The sequence below is a fragment of the Dermacentor silvarum genome, chromosome 8, assembly GCF_013339745.2.
Source record: "Dermacentor silvarum isolate Dsil-2018 chromosome 8, BIME_Dsil_1.4, whole genome shotgun sequence".
Taxonomy (NCBI): Eukaryota; Metazoa; Arthropoda; class Arachnida; order Ixodida; family Ixodidae; genus Dermacentor; species Dermacentor silvarum.
Window position 1 is genome coordinate 147,472,408 of NC_051161.1, and position 20,465 is coordinate 147,492,872.

General features: G+C 44.9%; 1 protein-coding gene across 3 annotated transcripts in view; it reads right to left on the reverse strand.

The window, feature by feature from the left end:
- The window catches only part of LOC119461752 (serine/threonine-protein kinase LATS1-like), an 84,265-nt gene extending 64,068 nt beyond the window's left edge, over window positions 1-20,197 (reverse strand). For 2 of the 3 annotated variants that reach the window (XM_049672114.1, XM_037723126.2), the window contains exons 1-2: window positions 19,815-20,197; window positions 8,250-8,332 (exon numbers count right to left, since the gene is read on the reverse strand). The gene's annotated coding sequence lies outside the window, so the exon portion shown is untranslated. The remainder of the gene's footprint in view (window positions 1-8,249; window positions 8,333-19,814) is intronic. The other variant, XM_037723127.2, reaches the window with a different exon arrangement.
- Window positions 20,198-20,465: the final 268 nt, after the last annotated feature.

A 20,465-nucleotide genomic window follows, 5' to 3' on the forward strand; every position in this document is an offset into this window, starting at 1 on the left:
TCGCATCCTCCCAGCAAACCACACATCCTCATGCAGCCATCGTCCTCACAAACACGAACTCATTTTTCCACGACCATTGAAATGTCGGAGATATCTCCCTCCTTGCCTCATAAGCGAATGCCTCGAAACGCCCTTTTGGATTCCTGAACTTTTGACAGAGAGCTACTCGCATATCTTTGACAATTTGAAATTGCTTGCACTTTGCCGTGTGTGTTTACAAAACCTTCAGCATTTTGTTTTTCCACTTGATCTTGCTACTGCTGCTTATGAGACAAAAACCTTTGTATGTGCAAATCTCCTTTCTTTCATGCATGTTTGCTTTTATGACATTTGTTGTTTTTGGTGCAACCATCCCTTCCTGAAATATCACATACAGTGCCCTCAGGGCCTCTGCTAGTTAATAATGCCCCTGGGTCCTTTAGGGCATTTAAAAAGAAATTGATAGGTTTCCAACATAACAATAATGAGGGACTTTACATGTTTTATGCAGGCAAGACCCCCAGGCTCCAAATAATAAAAAAGAAAACTACATATCTCAAGACCTTACGAACAGCAATAAGTCAGCGTTTTAACATTTAATGTGGCTTTGATGGCATCCAGCGCTGCTCACTGCAAACACAGCTACACCATCATGCCAGAATACACAAGCTTGCCCCCAAGGAAGCCGGCGGTACCATTGCCAGCTTTCGGAGAACTCTTTAGCAGACCAAGATAGAATAAAATAATGAGCAGAGCAAATTAAGTTACATTTACAAAGATAGCTGTATAGCTCTAGCCCACACTCATACCACAGAGTGTCAATTGTGATGAAACAACCTCCCCAAGTTTTCACAATGACGTCCGACATTAACATAAGTGAAAAAATGTCAACTCAGGCCAACACGGTGGCAAGAAAGGACTGTAATAACTACATCAAAAAATCAAGTCCGGGACAACAGAAACCCACAACACGCTGTGCTGTTAAGCTTCTGTTAATGCTAGTAGAGTTTTCTTTTCACTGTGAACAAGCAACTAATGCGTAAGTTTAATTATTTAACATTTATTACCTTACTTGTAAGGTAATAAGTGTTAAGGCAAAGGTTGTGGAATACGTCAAGAAATCACCAACAACAGCACACATAGCAATGTAGGTCTTGTGTGGTCCTTTTTCCCGACAAAGCCTTCGAAATTAAAGAAAAATCCACGTGGCAACTTGCCCCCTTCCCAGTTTTATAAGCGGTCTCAGACGTAAAAGTCACCTAGTACATTGTATATATTACGCACCAGCAGCAGTACAAACCAGGGGTACGGTCTTGCAACGATTCGAAAAGCAAACCGTTACAATATCGCGATACTTCAACTTTGCTCATCAATTGATCAATATTTTGAGTAAGCTTGATTTTTAGGGCTTATTCGAGGTTCTGCCACAGGCCCCGTAAAGCCACCGTAAAACGGCAACCAATATTTGGGATGCCGAACGATGGTTTATTCAAATTTTACTCAATCTGTGCAAGTCGCGTCGCAAACATTATTGCCACGAACACAATTTTGGACGTTTGCATTTTCGCCTAAGTTTTAATTACAACGGCCATTTGGCCGCTAGGGTTGCAGTGATATGATTGGCCAAGGCCATTTTGGAGCAGCTTCATGGATCAACCAAAAGCGCTATGGAGCAGAAGAGCGAGCCTTTTGGGGCATCTAAATGCATATTTCCAAGTGGAAAAATTGCCTTTGAGAGAAGCAAGAGAGCTTACACAAGGAGGAAGCCCAACGTAACAGGAAACGAGCACATTTTTACCAAGAATCATTCAGCTCAACATAAAGTTGTGGTGCTAAAACATGCGAATCCCATGCATGATGACAAAGTAACGACGACGACGGTGTGATGACGATGACATTTTGGCAATGGGTTGACAACTGTATGAAGACAATGAAGTGACGAAAATTAGATAAAGCTGGGATGACGATAATACAACCACTGCAGCATCATGATGACAGTATGACCACAAACCTCTCTAATCTCTGCTTTAGCTTTCCAGTTTGCAGCAGGCTGGGCTTGCTAAAATGGCAGGAACAGCAGAAGCGCATCATTAAGACGGAAATTTGCGGAACTCGACTACGGAAGAGCTTTAGCAGTGTGCAATGCTCGCTCGCTAAGCCACACCAGCTGAAAACCACGAAATGGCAGCAGTGCAAGGAAGAGAAACAAGCTCAGTCGCGTGTGCAACAAGTTGCCCCCATTTAAGAAAATTTTCAGCCGTCATGTATCCACATGACCAAAGCACACGAAACTCACATCACCAAAAACGCTTTGCCGTGCCAGCAGAATGCTTTTCCATAAAGTCTTATTTGAAAGTTGCGTGCTCTCACCTCTCAAAGCGCCATTTCAGCAATGGCCAGAGCCCCCACATTCCAAGCGCGTGGTGGCCCAACATTTGCACCCACGTTTTACTTCCTCCATGTGCCCACACGACGTGTGATGAATGATGTCGCTTGTTAGACTAGTTTGTTTTTTTAAATCACAGAAAACACCTTTTGCAGCAGATTTGGAAAATGTAGCAGGATGTAGCAGGATTGGCTTTTTGGAGCAATCACATCACTGGGGTTGCATATTAATTTTGGCAAACATCAGCTGGTATGCATCATTTTGTTTCAGAAGCAGGTTAACATCACTTCGAAAAGTGCCATACCATTCATCATAATCATCATAAGCCTATATTTATGTCCGCTGCAGGACGAAGGCCTCTCCCTGCCAATTACCCCTGTCCTGCGCTGTTCGATTCCAACTTGCGCCTGCAAATTTCCTAACTTCATCACCCCCCCCCCCCCCCCCCCGAGTTTTCTGCCGTCCTTGACTGTGCTTCCCTTCTCTTGGTATCCATCCTGAAACTCTAATGGTCCACCGGTTATCCATCCTATGCATCACCATTACGGCTATTCCAAAAGATGACCTGCCACTTTCAATTTACGAGCTTCCGCAACTGACAACCAATCCAACAAACAGTCCGAGTAATTTATCATTTAAATATTTATGACTTTCGCGAAATCAAAGTCGCATCGCATTTCACTACTTACAAATGTTACACGAGTTAGTCATAATCTAGCTGAACTTGCGTCAAAAGGTGCCATGATGTTTTCAGGTGCAAAGTGCTAAAGGCAAGTTTGGTTGGCCTGCTATATACCCTTTGAGTGCGTTGATTTAACTGTATGTGGGCAATGCTGCCATTATTTCCAAAACGATAATGACTTTATCATTCTCTTTTAGTCTTGCCTTGGATTGTTGCTGGCTTCTGCGTCGTCTTAGCCCACTACATCTAGAGTGCTACTGCTCTGTGTACAATTGCAACACCTAATGCAACACCTAAAAAGTGGTATCACTGATGAAAAATTTAAGGTAGAACTCATCTATCGATGAACATCAATGGGAGAGCATTTCACTGAAGACTCTCCAAAAACACCATCATCATCATGGGAACCATTGCAGAAGCACCACCGTGAAATGTTTTTTTTAGACACACACAATGCGCACACATCGGACAACATTGTGGCACAACCTATTACGCCCTAGCACTGTCTAGAGACCAGAAACTCAGATCCAGCTCGGCAGGTAAGTGTAGACAAAAAATGCTCTTGCATTTAAGAATGAGGTTTTGCATATATTTTGAGGCATTCCTGATTGGGCCTGTGCCATTGAATTATTTATATAGATGTCTTAGTGATTGCTCTCAGTGGCAGTATGTGTTCATGTTGTTGGTTCACATCTCTTGTTTTTTTAACAGTAATTACTTACATCCGACAAATACCTGACGGTACTAGGTGTCCTCCAAGTATACAACACATGAAATGCACGGTTTTGTTCCTGTTTAAGACATTTCTTTTGACAGATTTCAGCTGTGCAGTCCACAAACTGCAAACTCAATAAAAGGGAAAAATAAAAATGATTAACCTGTTCTGTGTGCTTTTAATCGCATTGAAGATGTAAGCAATATGTGGAAATTAAATTTACAACAAACAAAATTAACTGGTGCCACAAGGCAATACCAAAACTATCACGCACCCAAAGCAAACATTGAATGCCGCCTGCATGCAGCACCTGCAAAGCAGCAACAACGCTATTTTTTATTTTTATACTGTAACAACTTGGTGATATTCCAAAGCTGTCTAATCACTGAGAAATCAAAACTGTTCCCCTTTCTGCAAGTTTAATTCAATGATCACTACCACTGTAATTCCCTTCCGAACTGCATGCATTTCTCCTGTTCAGAGAATGATGACAATTATCAGACAATAGTACTCAAGCCGCACAGCACAGATGTCTCAACAACGAACAGATCACGCTTCTTGTCATCAGAAGGTGCACTTGAATGTTAAATAAAACATACTAGGTGCCTAGGCAAAAAAAAAAAAAAAGACAAAAGGGCACCGTCTATGCAGCTGTTTTTCAGCAGTACATACAGCAGTGGCATGCAGTGTGAACGATTTCTAAAGCTGCATCTCGATGAGGCACAATATTTTCCTCATGTCTATAATAAACAAACATACTATAAGGACAGCTATCAGGCAATGGTATGCAAGGAACTCAAACATTTTGCTTAGAAAAAAGCTAACAAATGAAGAGACGAGCCACCTTGAGGAATGCATAACATTTCCTTTGGCAATTTCATGGCACCAGTGTTTCAGAATGTAATGTCTAGCCTGCAAGACACCATCTGCGGATAGCACATTCTCTTTCAGACTTATTGATGATTTGTGAACGGGACGAGTGTTGTCCTTGCATTTACACCGCATCGAGCCATCTGTGAAACTTCTTGCTCTTCTCTTACACAGTACGTGCAATTGAGTATGTTTTGGAGCCGTCCCCTTCTTTAAAATAAAGGCTTTATTCATTCTTGTGTAATGTGCCTCGTCCTTTCCTGCAACCACTCTGCACTGCAGGGCATTTTGAAAAAAAAAAAAGAAAATACATTCATTGATTGCTGTACAAAACAATAAGCAAGCACAAAAACGTTGAAAAAGGTGCACATGTAATCTATATCTGCACTGTTATGCATCAATCTTTAGTTATACATGTACTGTTGAAAAGAATCTGGAAACGATTGAGCATGTACTTTTAGTACATGTCCTTGGGTGTTTAGCGAGAGTCATCTGTTCCAGACTGAAATTTCTGCTGAAGCATATCGACGCATAAATAGCACAGGCGAGAGTTACTTCACAATGCAGATGTTACATATAGAGAGGCGATACCTGGTTCGAACCAGAATGTATGGAAGTATGGTTGTGTGAAATGTCCTTGCAGGAAAACATAAAGAACAAAAATCATTGCGGCAACCTTTATAAGAGCAGAGTACAGAGCAGCGCAGCTAAGCATGGAATAGGCCGAAGTTCTCAAACATGTTTACGATCAGTCTCAAAAGTTTGCGAACCACAGGATCTGAGCAGACGAATTTTCGAGCAGTTTGCGACTGCAGACAGTGATACCGTACAACACTATGTGGTTTGCATATCCGAGCGCAAGCAGACATACCAATTAACTATTCAATATACACCTGAACATCGTAACCTCAGCATACATTACACCGTAACTGTCCTTTTTCTTGCTCTGCTGGGAGCTGAACAGTAGCTTAGCAGCACTATAAACAGACAAAAGCTTAATTAATAGGCAGTAGTACCCCCCCCCCCCCCGCAAACGTCTCACTGAAAGTAATGGAAACCAATGGGACATAGAAAAGGAAAATTAAATCATGGGGTTTTACGTGCCAAAACCACGATCTGATTATGAGGCACGCCGTAGTGGGGGACTCCGGAAATTTGGACCACCTGGGGTTCTTTAACGTGCACCTAAATCTAAGTACACGGGTGTTTTCGCATTTCGACCCCATCATAGAAAAGGAAGAAAAATATCTTTGTAGTAAAAAGAAGTCAGGTAGCAAATATATAATAAGCCTTGTGTTTTTATTAAGCGCTGTTGTGCCCCATACCGCAGCAGCAAAGTAATCAGGTTTTTCAAGGCTTCTTAAGACTCCTGGGTTGCAACAATGTCGCACCCCCACTTCCGGTGTACTGCAATATCGCCGCCTCACCTCACACAAGCAGAAAATCCTTCACACAAGCTTTGACCCACAAAGAAAGCCAAGTTCATTCTGCTTAAATGAACTCGGTGCAACAAAGGCATGGGTCTAGTAAGCAGCCAACTGCAAGACACCCATTAAAATCAAAGCTGTGATAAGTGATACAAGACTGCAGATGCTAGAAGCAATGGGTAATGAAATTTCTCATGTGTTCTGGCACTGCCTAGTAAATCCAATCCACACCTTACTGACCATCCTTGGATGAGCCATCACCATTACGAAATGGTGCTCAACGTGATGCACTGAACCACTAAGCCGTCATGTTATCTGTTGAGGACTAAAATGCCTGTCGAATGAGATGGAACAAGCTTGTTTTGTTAAAAGCACTCAAGCAGTGAACTAGTGGGGCCCAACATTCCTCACTCAAGATAATCAATTTGGGGGCAGTGCATATAGAGAAGAAATCAAATGGTGTTTTCGTTGTTTATTAAGTGCAACAACATGGGAAGACTGGCTACTGAAGAGCGTGCTATCTCAAAAAAAAAAAAAAAAAAATGGCACGGTTGAGCCAAAACGATACAAAACATTTAGTAGTTTGAATTAGTCAATTAAGCTCTTTGGAGATTCATAGAATTAGCTTGAATAACCGATTTTTCTCTAACTTCCAATGCACTGAACCACTGTAAAACCTTTATTTTTTGAGCACCCTTAATTTATGTGAATTTGGCTATCGCAAAATGTCACAAAATTAAAGGGCACGCAATGTTTTTGGTGAAGAAATACGGGCACTACAATGAAAACTAAACGTTTATCTTGCCGGCTAGCTTTGCTGGCACATTCGAATGACTCGGCTGCACGAGCTTGTGCCACGCAAGAAATAAGTTTGCGCGCGAAATAAACATTTCGCATGCAGGCACGGCAGCTGATTTTGCACAAGCTAGCTGATGCATCCCTCGGACGAGAGTGACGCATGAGAAGTTAGGTATGAAAGCATGACATGTGGATGAATTGCCATGTACAAGGCTAAACAGACTCCACTGTTTCGAAAAAACGAGTCCAAGCAAGCCATACAGCACAACCCTGAAATTGCAAAGTTTATTAGCGGTGAACATGTCCCCAATTCGCAAACAATGGGGCAGCAAAATTATATGGTTTAGGAGTATGTGTTCTTTCTGCCTCATGTTGCCATATGCTGGCTTCCTGGTTACCCTGAATGGTCTAGTAGCTGCCCGGGAGAGGAAGTGTTCCCAAATACAATCTACAGATTAAGACAAATTTCTTCCCAAATGTAAAGTTTTCTTTATTTTAGCACACTCAGTATGGGTTCCTGAGTAGCATTTTGTCACAGTCACATGGATTTTCATAAGCAAGGCAGTTATTGGATGACCTTGTCCACTTAACTTTGGAGCCTCGGCTGTTGTTCAGCGTTTCTTATCGTGACTACAGCCCAGAACAAACCAGCATGACGCTTAACAGTCCTGCCTACCCTCAGAGGTGCTGGAGATCACCCAAGCTGCCACACGATAAGTGCCAGATTCTCCATCTCCTCAGACGGACGCTTTTATCAGCTCCCTCCCTTGACACATCGGGGGCAATGTGGCACAGACTCCTGTCGAGTTTGAGCCTAGCGAGCCTCAGATAGGAAGACCATGGAAGCAGTCCCATAACCACAAACACGGGCACATAGTACACATTATAAAGCAGCACTTGTGCCACAAGCATGATGGTACTAAAAGCACACTTCCACGTGACTTTTTCTCATGGATGAAGTACTGAATATACATTGAAAATTAAAGTAATGGCACCCGTTCTTGCCTTTACATTACCCAACAAAGCACAGCTGTGCAGAGGTACAGTCTAGGCATATTACAATGTTTACCTTAAAATGTGCTCTGATGCCTTCAACATTAATGGTACGCCTGAAAGTCGTGTAAATTGTACACTGTGAGCACATTTGGTGGCCTTGCCACTCTGCTGCTGAGCACTCCCTGCAACTACTGCATTCCAACGGGTGAAAAAAAAAAATATGGTATCGATTCACATTTGGCCAAGCTTCGACAGCACATTAACCGGAGGTGGTGAAAATTAATACGAAGCCTTTTACTGTAGCATCTCTCGTAACTGCTGTGCTACTCTGGGACGTCAAATACCGAACAATCAATCAGCATACCAGGACAGATAATGTAAAAGGGAATCTCTTACATGCGATTACTTGAAAGTGCAATGTGGCATCACTGCGTAGCTGGCTGCTCAACATCCGTGGCCCCAAACCTTTGCCTCCGAACCTGGAGCACAGTAATCCCACACAGTGGGGGAAACACAAAACTGACGTTAAGCTTCGACTCTCAATCGCCCGCATTCCAATACATGAAATAGCACAACACGTCCAAACGAAAATCTTCGACACCTGCTGCAGTAGCTCAGTGGCTACGGCTTCTCATTGCTCAGGAGGTTCATGTCGCATCAGGTTGCATGCGAGATTCAGTTATGAGCCGAAGCGATCGCATGTCGATGGGGGTGAAATGCAAACATGCCCGTGTGCTTAGGGCACAGTGCACACTCAAATGGTCTAAACTAATCCATAACCATCAGGTATGGCTTCGCTCATGATCCCAACGTTACTCTGGGATGTCAAACCCTATGAATCAATCAATAAAAGCTCTGATCTGATGCTGCTTCGAGCACATCATTTGTTTCTCAGAACCTTCGTATATTCAAAACTATGATGACAGCATATGATGATGAGCTTTTTTCGTGTAAGTCATGCAGATTTATCGCACCAGATTAAAGGAACATTTGGCGTCTACAACTAAGAGCCTACACAAGGTTCGTAAGATATCCGACTCAATGTCAAAAAAAAAAAAAAATTGAAGCATTCCACAAATGCTACACGCGAAATTTGAGGACGGTGAAGTAAGTTTTCTCTACATACTTGAGATTATTCATTTTCTTTACGTATAATAAAGGTTCTTTGCTGTTCGACATTGCATGCGGGGTAGTTCTTTCTCCACGCGCTGACTACCAGTACTTCTCAATTTTATCAAAATCCATTTTCATCATCCATTTCATTCAGTATCCAAGTGAAAAAAGTAAACCGCATGCACTATGGTGACTGCAATGTAGTCATACTTTCTTTAACATGTGATCAGCACGGTGCTGCATGGTTATGGTGAACATGGTCACTATGGAAAAGAAATAACAATAAAAAACAACAAATACAACAATAAATTGTCTTGACAAATATCACAAATATTTTTTTTATTCCTAGATGTCAGTAATTCATTGTTCCTTGTAACTAAATTACTATGAACCGCTCTCACACGCACTCGATATCAAGCTCCGACTTCTTGATATGTTTAGAATCATGAAAGATTTTGAGAAGAAACCCCTGGAATGCATAATAAAACTTTAATTCCTAGACAATGCTCACCCTCCTCCCACAATCTGAAAAAGCATGCGGCTTTCATGAATCAGTAGACACCTTATGCACTGTCCGCAGTGCATACAGTACAGACGTGAACAATAGAAATATGAACGAGTGAAGCCTAATTAAATGCGTTTTAGCTCTAGCCAATTCAAGTAATGTTGGCACAATTACAGCCTGTGCACTTAGTGTGACAGCTATATCACCTTTGGCAACCAAATAAATAATGGTTGGAGATTGTGCCCTCAAGTACTGCTAGTGACAGGTGTTCTACTTTGTAATATCTTCGCACTTCATTTGTCCATGGCTAAACCCTTGCAATTTCTTAATAATATTGCTAGAGCGTTGATCGCACGGCATGTCAGCACCTTATAATGGCGAGAAGTGGAAATATCGGTGACAATATGTGCGAGCACGCAAAGCAATTCTCAGCTCAAATACCGGGTGCTACGCTGTGCACCTCGGGAGTGCACATGGTCAGCCTTTGTTATCCACAAGGGCCCATCGCACACTGACACAACTGGCCGGGAAACGCAGCTGCAGGTGTTTGCAATAATCGCTTCAATTTCTGTTTTTTTTTTTATGACCATATTTCGCACGTGCTCACAGATTTCCTTTTTTTCTTTAATATTTGTTCCCTGGTGCATGCGTAGATTCCAGGAGAACGAAGAAACAAGCATTAACTGGGTCATACATAAAAAATTTTCATCTCCACCTATTCTTACAGCGGCTTTTCACAAACACGACTGCAAAGATAACCCTGGTAAGGCATGTGTGCTCCTGATGCAAACAGTGTAACAGACGATGCTCGCACCGGAGAGCGCTTTGAAAGTTTGTGCTTACTGCCACCAATCTTGCCGCTTCTCGCCATTATAAGGTACTGACATGGCGTGCGGTCAACGCTCATGCAATATTATGAAAAAATTACGAGGGTGTATATGCAAGGTGCAACCAAATTAGCAAGTCCAACATGAGGTGGGCTTTTTATCGAGTTCCCCGTTACTTTCTGGATCACTTCTCTTTCTATTTTTTTTTTTATATCCGTCATAAACTCGCAATTACTGCAAAAAGCTCATGTGCCGCCAAGTGGAATGAATCAAGAATTCACCGCAGTGCTCATGCATCACATCTTGCTCAATGCTGTGTTAAGGTATCGTGCGTGAACCATTAGCAGCTGTCAGCACTGAATGCACATATTATATGTTTTTGACTGTGCAAAGCAGCCCTTCGTGTTAAAACATGCTTCGAAGATAGGGTATGTTTCACTTCCATTTGATTCGGACAAAGTGTGTTCCTGCATCTCTTTCCAATGCAGTTTTTCTCGTTACTGTAGTGATGGTAGCGTCGAAATGAAATCCCCGTGCAGCGCTCACATTTTCCAGAGCATGCAGTCACTGCAGTTACCTCACTGCTCACATCTGCACTGCAATACGAGCACGGTACAGCACTGGTACTGTTTATGTGTTCATGCGAGAATTGGTGCATGTTCAATTGGCTGCCGTCGCCGCTGTACTATTGCTAACCTTCGTTGCATTCTTTCTCACCCTTCGTCTTCCTCCAAAGCCCATCTTTCAAAAAAAAAAAAAAAACTCTTCACTCCTTCCCTCGCATGTGCGCACAATTTTCATGTGCACAGACAACAGCTTTAGCAGACTACATGCATTTTCAGGCAGAAGTATGCCATTGCTTTGAAAAAAGGTGTACACTTATTGCATCTGTGCATTTGTTTTTAGAGGTATGCATGATTGCTATGCATATATATGCTATTACAAATACACTCAATACAGTGGCATGCTTCAAGTATTCCTGATGATGTCATGTGGGAAGCCAATCAGATCACTTGCCTGAGTGACATCAATAACACATTCTATGTACAGCCATATGAAGCCAAGAAAAGGCACAGGGGAAACCCTTTACTGTCTTTAATTGAAATATAGAAGTGATAAGGTAGAGGGAAACGAAAATGGCTGAAACGCAACATGCTGCTGGTTTACTTCCAGCTCAGTCTTGTACCTTCGACTGCTGTCAGCGTTCAAGTTTCATTATTGCACAAAATGCGCTCGCATCAAGTCATTGTTATGTTTACATGCGGTAGCACCATTCAGAAACACGCCTTATCAGACTGCATGCAATAAGTGCAGTAACTTCCAACGTTATCACAATCACCGCTGGTTGACTTCAATGCTCAACGATACGAAGTAGGGCACGATTATAAGACTAATCATTTAATGTAACAAATAACAGTTAAGCTGTCACCTCCATCGGAATGCGGCCACCATTCCAACGGGTGCGGAAAGCAAAAAAGCTAATGTACTATCCTTTGAGTGACTGTCAAAGTGCCCTGCATCAAGCTCGTCAAAAAAAAAAAAAGCCTTTATATGCCCCAAAATATGTAAAACATTGTTGAGAGAGCATTACATCGCAAGAATTGTTCAAACGCACTTGGTATTAGTGACATAGAAGCAATTGCAGTGCAGCAAAAAAAATGGTAAGAGGAGGTGTCCAGTCACACAGAGCCTCCCACTGCCTCGAACAGCAAACACAAACATTCCTCCCCTTCCTTATCGCATATCTGAGCCAAGGGCCCACATGACCTTTCAGTCACAATATGCACATCTTTTCCTTTTGGCCTCTCCTATTTAGTGCTGTGTGCCGTTATGTTGGTGGTCATTTCATGCTCTGCATTTCACAGTAATTGCCCAGTTCACGTTGCTATTAGTGTGTTGCAGGCAGCGCATGTGATGGGAAGGCAACAGCCTGTAAAATCAACACCACTGGCAGTATGTAAAGGGGCCCTTTGAAAAGCACACATGGACTATAATAACCACAATCATATCTGCAGGTTGTAATGACGATTATGTCTGCATATTGCAACGAACTTAATGCCACTGCTGACATTGTGTTGTCATGTCTCTTTTGTTGAAAAGCTACTTCATAAGCAGCAAGGATTCCGGTCTCCAGCAATTTTATATCGGAAGGCTGCAAAGTACACCGAAGGACAGTGAAGACAGCCTGTATGCCAGAATCTTCCAAAAAACACACAAACAACCCCTGCCCCTGCACACAGCTCCTAACATAAATAAAAACTGAACGCTGACCATACAAACCTCATTTTATCGAGACACGAAAGCTTTCTTTTCCCTCCCATACTGTTAGCACATTCGATTGCATCAACTAGACTCAACATCAATGCTTCTTATCAATCAACCATTTTCAACATCAATCAATTTCATTTCAATTGTTCTCAGCTGCACTAGCAAGATCCACTATTACTAACCCTAACCTCTTCAGGGTAGACATAAAGCAAAAGCTCCTTTTGCTTGGTTCAGCTTTCTTATCAACCACTGCTCACAACCGGCCTATCCTGGTGATAACACGGGCAGAGTGTTGCTCGAACCACTGACAAAGCGTAAAAAGGAAAAGAACTGTAATGGAATGGCCACACTAAGCCAGCCCAGCTTTCCCAAAATTCAGCCTCTCTAGCCAAAGACAAAAATTGACCCTTTCGAATGTGAATCAATTTTGCATGCTGCAATTTAAGCTGTAACACGTTCCTTGAATTTTCAGCATACCAAACCAATGCAGCAGCGGAACCAGATTTAGAATCCTGCAAGTCTTCAGTTAACGTTTGCTGCGAACACGAGTATGAACTCAACTCATGAATGTACATTTAAACGCTTGAGCTGAGGAAACAAAATAACTCTTGCGTGCATGCTGTGCTTGGCAAAATGGTGTAAATTTGCCTAGTACAAATTATTGTAATAAAAAAAGCTAACCAACCCTTCCCCTACCGGAAAATGGGGGGTAAGCGAAGCTTGTCCTGGGTGCACCTAAACTAACCATGCTGCGACGGAGAAAACAACGTCACTACCAGTATGCCCGCAGTCCGCCGTTGTCACTTGCGTTCGATGTCCCGAGTTTGCTCAGCGGTGTGCTTAGCAGCATTCGCCCGCCATTGCTGGTTGTGATTCTTCAAAATTGCCTCAAAATTAAATCTGTCCGTCACGTAAGACAATGAATGGCTCATACCTCCTTAAGCAATGGCTCATACCTCTGTAAACGCGGCCTCCCCATTACGACGACAGAGGAGAAGTGAAATTCTACACTGGAATGATTAGCAGCAATGCAGCCAGCTATGGAAGCAGACGACGAAGAACGCAGTAGCAGTGGCACGAGCACATGCCGAGCACGAGCGCAAACTGAGGGGCACCAACAAACCAGCTGCGGAAGAAGACGACGACGCTCGAGCCAAATGATAGTTTTTTACGTACGCCACCGAAATCTGCGCCTTATAACAAGCTGCTTTGCTTGAAAAACAATGAACTAAGAGAACCTGCTACATGAAAACATACTAGCGTTCACTGCAAATATGCACCAGACATCATCTATCTTGTAACTATTTTCCGTAACGCGATTGGCACATTAAATTTTCGGTCCCAGGGCCAATCACAGGTGACATGACATATGCAACGCATTTCAAACGTAATTATTTTCATTTGCACTTCTCATCCCGAAGCATTTTCTTGGTGTGTACGATAGCAGAGCACCCATCAAATGTTTACAGAATGATGGATAAGAGGAAACATTGAATTTCCAAGCAGTCTGTGACCACAGCCAGTAAATACATACAGCTCTACGTTGTTCCAATTGGCAGGCTGTGGAAAACATCCAGCCTCTTCCTAAGGTACGTAAATGTTTGATACCAACTGTACTATCGCGTCCAATACGAGGCACAACACAGGTGCCCATGGCCCAAGGAGCTCCAAAATTGCACAGTGGTGCCGACATATGAAAAATTAGAGACCGAAATTCCGTTCCAATTACTGGTATTTCAGTTCACCAATTATTTGTATGCTGCGTGCCACTACGCTGTCTTGGAGCCCCTTAGGCCATGGGCCCCCATGATGTAGCTCGTAGTGAGAGGGATAGTACAGTCAGCACCTGAAGAAAGCGTACTGGTCGATTACAGTACCACAAAACGTCCACAACTTTCACCAACAGTTGAGGCAATTTGACAAGCTTTTCAAAGTGCTCGCGTGATCATGGGAAATTCATAAAAGTATCTTATTCAGTCTTCTTAGGCATGCGTCTCTGGCCTAATGGCTAACCATTGGAAATGGAACTTCTTGACATATAGTGAAGGTCACGTAAATGGCCAGACAGAAACCTATGTACACACAAACTTCAAAGTTGGGGGAAGAGCCAAAGAAAGCTCTCGCTTCAAAAATAATCTGATCAGACCGTCCATTACACGTAATTACATGTGGGTGCGGCTTGCCATCACTCTGCAGCCAGTTTCTAAGCATGGCTTTGTCTCAAATGCAGCAGGCCCTGAAAATTCGAAGAAGCACCCTAGTCATTTTTTACTCCTTTTCATTCGAATTTATGCGAATACAGTGCACCAATGTGCAACAAAACATTTCAACACTCTCCAAACAACAATTTCTGCAAACATGCAAGCTACAAGCTCATTCACTGCCATTTGCTATATGGCAACTTTGATCTTCATGAATCCTTGTTGTGGAACTTTTTAGTTTCAGCTCAGGAAGAAAGGAAACCACTGGTATTAAACTCGCCAGGCCTCCAATGCCTTTAAAATGTTCGGCAATCTTAGTCTCTATAAATAGTCATTTAGACGCTGCCAAAATCCATGTCACAAAGAGCTGGCGCAGAAACTTGACAATTATCAGACAATCGTCAATGCATAGTGCTGCGAGTCAATTGACGAGGAACTCGTCAATTTCCAGACAATCGCAACAGTGATGGAGAAATCCATGGAAAAAGCATTAGAAAATATGGAGGTAGTACAGCCAGCTGATTTTGATTCTTGCTTCTTTCTCTTTCGTTCAAAGCCTCGGCCCTCAATAAGACCAACTTTTTTAATGCATTACAGGTGGGCCTTACAGAGTTTGTAGGTATCCATCTGAAGAAAAACACGGACTGCTCCCAAAGTCAGTACAGTCTAACACATCGTCTCAAAGCAATAGCTGTCACTAGGGAAGAATGCGAGAAACTGCAATTTGATGCGCAAGCCAGTTGTTTCAAAGAGCGACTCTGGCGCGAGAGAAGCATGCATGCGATTGTGGACTTATCCTCACAGTATTTATTGGGCCGCTGTCATGGAACACAGAGGTTCAATTCCATCATCAGTCACGTATTGTACGAGGTATAGAAGTGTCACTTCCATAAATGAGCGTGTGCAAGGACACCCGTGATATACATGCGCGCAGCTGTCGAGATGGCATAAGAGTTAGCAGTGCTACGTTCTGGCCTAGTTTTATCTGGCAATTCCAGAAGTACAAGTTAGCAATCCAACTTAGCATTCCTCTTACTAGTCCCTTTATGCAAAGCAGTCATTTACATTCCCCCACATGGAATATAACAGTGAAAACTCGATCTAACGAAACACGATTTTACGAAGAAATTTGCATTCTCCGGCAGGTACCCATAGCGTTCAACGTTGTCGTCAACCCGAATTAAAGAAACTAATGGCCACTAAACCCGATTTAACGAAGTTCTTCCTGAAATAAATGAGTAAAAAAAGTGATGTCTTTCAAATTTTGAGACAGAAGGGCTTTTCTCCGAGCGTGCACTCGAACGCTGTCACGTTAAAACGTCTGTGCACCCTAGTCACAGTCTTTGCATATCGGCAGCCTGTCATAGCTTCACATGACCGTCTACCTGGCCTACATCACACAAGCAATTTGGGCCGCCCTCAAGGACTTTTCACATGCGCAGGCATGGGTTAGCGGCAAATACAATGCCGCAGTAGCTTTCGGGTGTCGCTACGTTAGAATTTTGGATTTCGAAAGACATCCAAGAAAGAAATCCCTTTCTCGATTTTACAAACTTCCTGATTTAACGAATTCGAGCGTGGTCATCCCTTCGTTAAATTGAGTTTGAACTGCAGTACTGTCTAAAAACAGAATTTATTATTTGCCTGCTGAACTGAAACATTACCACTTTAACTTGCATGGCTTCGCATCCCAAATTTATGTCGTCTACAAGGGGCACGTTGTGGAGAGCTTCAGGTCAATTCTGACCACTTCTTCTTCAATGTGTACCTAATAGGCAAGAGTTTCATACATACCTGCCTAATCAGAACATGGCTACCATCACCAGAAATCGAACCTGTGATATCGGGCTCAGCAACACAATGCCATAACCAGTGCATTGCATATAGATTTGTCAACAGCACTACTGCTCAAACCACTGATGATGCTACTAGTCATGCCTTACAGCAATAATCATGAAAAGGAAACTGTGACACATAACCAAGAGCAGCTATGAGGCTACAAGATCAACCTCCATATGGGCTTCCCCGAAAGAAAACTTCACTATTGAACAATTCGTCTTACTCCAAGGATTCAAACCGGGGCCAGTGCCACTCTACCATCTGAGCTAAACAGGAGGCCAGCATATTGCAGGGTGACAATGTTTTTATCAACTCAGAAGGCAGGGACACAATATGGCAAATCAGTTCTGGTGAAATCCACCAATGGCTGGGTGACAATTTTCTCTTTTCGAAACTTTTCCCACATTGCGGAGTTCAGAAACTGGTTTGCAAACACCAATCGCATAACCAGGGGCCGTATTCTGAAACGTTCCACTTTGCAGATAGTTCGCCTAGGCGACAATTTCGCCTTCAGGCATGCGCTGATTGGCTGGCTGAGCCCGACGTGATTCAATTTTGCTCAACCAGCCAATCAGCACGCGCCTCGAGGCGAAATTCTCGCCCAGGCAAACTATCGCCGAAGTGGAATGTTTCAGAATGTGGCCCCAGGTAATTCTGCCCACCTGCGAAGACACCCAGAGTCTTCACTGCACCATAATACCACAGGCACTCAATAAGGAAGTACAAATGAAAAATCATGCAATAAGAAGCTCTTGTGATCAGTGGCTGCGTCCTCAATGTTAAAGCTTCCAAGCTAAAGCGAAGGAGCAAAAGGCCAACAAGGATTGTATGAATGAGGTTAGCAACGCGACTTTGATGGGTCTGCATGGTTAACCCCCTTTCGTGCCACACTATTATTCTGAATTCTAACCAAACTATTTGCAAGTACCCCAGCTCCCAACAAGTTTTACCTCCTTAAAAAAAAAAAATGTTTGCTTCTGCTTGCACTGTCCCATAAATTGTGTGCTGCCATGTACCAAAAGCACAACTAAGCACCAAGACATAACTAGGCTCGTGTATTGCATTGCTAGAAAATGCAAAGTACCGTTGAGAGCTCAGCTTACGCTTGGACATTTTTACCAGATACGCGCAGACGGACCCAGCTCAACCAAGGCACAGATGGGGCTAATCATACAGCTTGCAAACACAGGAAAGACAAGCCGAGCAGACGACACGCAGCGCTATGCATGTTGTCTGCTCTGCCCATTTTCAACTAGTGCAGGAGTTGAAAAAACCGTCACAGTAATTATACAAGAACAGATAGCAGCATTTTCTCTGTACCAGTGAAGAATCAAACTATACCTGCTTTCTCAATGTACCAATGTGGGCAGGGCATACAGAATGCGCTCTATGGCGACCGCAAAGCATTACGATTCAGCAGTAACAGCCACAGATGTGTCCCAACCTGTCGAACAAACGTCAGGTGCAGTAACAAACGCAGATTAACCGAAACTCTCCCACTTTTATTACGCGTCTAGTACACCAATGCAAGCTGCCTGCGCCCCAGTTTACTAGGGGAGCTCGATCACGTCGTATGCATCGTTTACTGTTCGTTCTCTTGACAAGTGCCGGTTGCGTTCAATCACGGTTATTAAACTTCGGGCACATGTAAACCTGACGCCAGCTGAACTGTCGAGCTCAAGTGGCACTACTTACAAAGCCAAGAAGTTGTTTGCTTAATCGTGGCGCATACTAAGTGCAAGTACAGCGGCTGTATCGCCGACACTCCGTTGATGAGTCGTTGACACGCGCCTGCGCCGATAGAACACACGAAAGACGAGAACGAACGCGTAGTTCGCTGTTTTTCCCGCATTCTCAGGCCCCTGAGAGAGCCAACCGTTGATATCGGATGTCGTTCTAAGCCGACAAAAACGCACGTGTCTTGTGCGTGATTGCTTCTTTGCCCGGGGTCCTGTGACGCACCATAATTTTCCATCCGTTTGGAGCGCGCCCCTTGTAGTACAACGCTGCCGTTCAGTCGGAGTGCAAACCGCGGCGCCTGCGCGCGCAGTGCACGATAATTCTCGACGAGGTTATTGAAAGGGTGGACGACGCCCGTTTCGATTTCGACGACGCGGGAACGACAGCTGACGTAAACAACCCTCTCCTACGGGGAGACGCACTGCTGCTGGCAAGAGTAACAACTGACGATAAAACGACAAAAGAAGAAAATTACGGAAAGCGCGCACGAACAAAGCAAGGCGCGTCAACCGACCGAGCCAGCTGCGTGACTCACGGGCAGTGGAGCCTGTGCGCGTGCTCACAGGCCAGCCTGCCTGCTGTTGACAGTTCGCACACGGGGCGCGAGTTTTGCGCCAGTAACGATGATCCGGGTGCGGACGCTAAACTGCCGTTGAGCTCGTTTGATGAAACGCTAGCAACGGCACGCCGCGTGAAATAGCTTCCGCGAATGCGGCGCAACGCGGAAAAAGCCGCTCGGCGGCGGTCAAGCCAAGCGCTGTGTGTTGCGAGGACGCGATTTCTTTTTGTTTCGTCTGCGTTTTCCCTGGCGTCTGCTTCTTGCGCACACCGCGACGTGGACTCGGTTCACGGCGACCCGGGTCGTGGCACGTTCCGATTGCAACTGCGCCGAAGACGTGGCGTCAGGAACCCAACAATCGGCGGCATGCCACGAGCCCCGAAGCGGCCGAATCGAGCGCGTCTCGAGCGAAACCGAGTCGCCGTTAGGCTTAGCATGAATAAACTTTCTGCCGGTCGGCAGCGAGTGCCTCGGGGCCGCGTTCGAGCCGAAGGAAACGCGGCATGCCAACTCGAAACAACACCGCACACACAAAAATCGTGGTTTGCGCAAACGTTTAGCGCCTCGATTCACCTTCGCAGCGCGCAAAAAGCGCGCTGCAGTAATGTGATATCCCGAAGCAGACCGCGGCACGCACCACCACCGCGTCGTTCGTGCTCGCGCTTACGGGCAGAGATCGGATCACACGGCGTTGCTCGGCGCCGTGGTCATCGAGCGTGCCGACGTGAGCCGTGCATTCCGAGAGCTGTCGCCAGCATGCCGTGGCCGTACGCGCGGACGGGCAAGCAACCCCAATTTGCTGCCGCGGCAGTCGCCATGTTGGCTAGCCCTCGCCGCTCGGGACGGCACCAAGAAAGCGCGTTCGCCAGCGGTGGCAGCGCGCAGGAGCGTGAAAACGCCAACACCTACCTACGTGGTTACCGGGACACGTGTAATCCAGAGCACCGACCGTCACCACAATGTGCACTAGTCACAACGATGCGCGGCACTGCACTTCCAAACATGGTCTCCGAAGGACCACGGCGCAGATCATTTACACGTAGGACCGAGGGCTGCTGGCACGGTATCCTGCGAGAGCGTCGGTCGGCCGGCCCCGCGAGCACTTCAAGCACGGCAACACTGCACGGCCGTCGGCCGAAAACACCGCGACATGTTGTCACCGCATTCGTCGTCGTTTTCAGAAACAGTTTCCTCGGGGATCCATGAAACAGGCGCCCGGGAGCCGACGGAGTTTGAGTGGCGTACAAGCTCCTCCCACCTTCCACATTGTTGACATTCCAGTGCGGTCACGTGACGCGCTTGATTGACGCACGCTCCGCCCCCCGCGTGCCTCGCATTCCTGAGGCCGACACGTGACTCGCCGAAGAGGGGGGACACTCCGCCGGTCTGCCGCCGCCGCTGCTGCGTCGAGCGTTCGCCCGAGCGGCGGATTTGCACGATTTTCTCCCCTCGCCCGGAGATAAAAGGAGAGGTCGCTTTCTTTAGTCGGCGCACATTTTCGCTCGCTCGAGTCCGCCACCGAACGCGTGGGGCTGCGACGGCGTAAATCAAAAGCTCGCG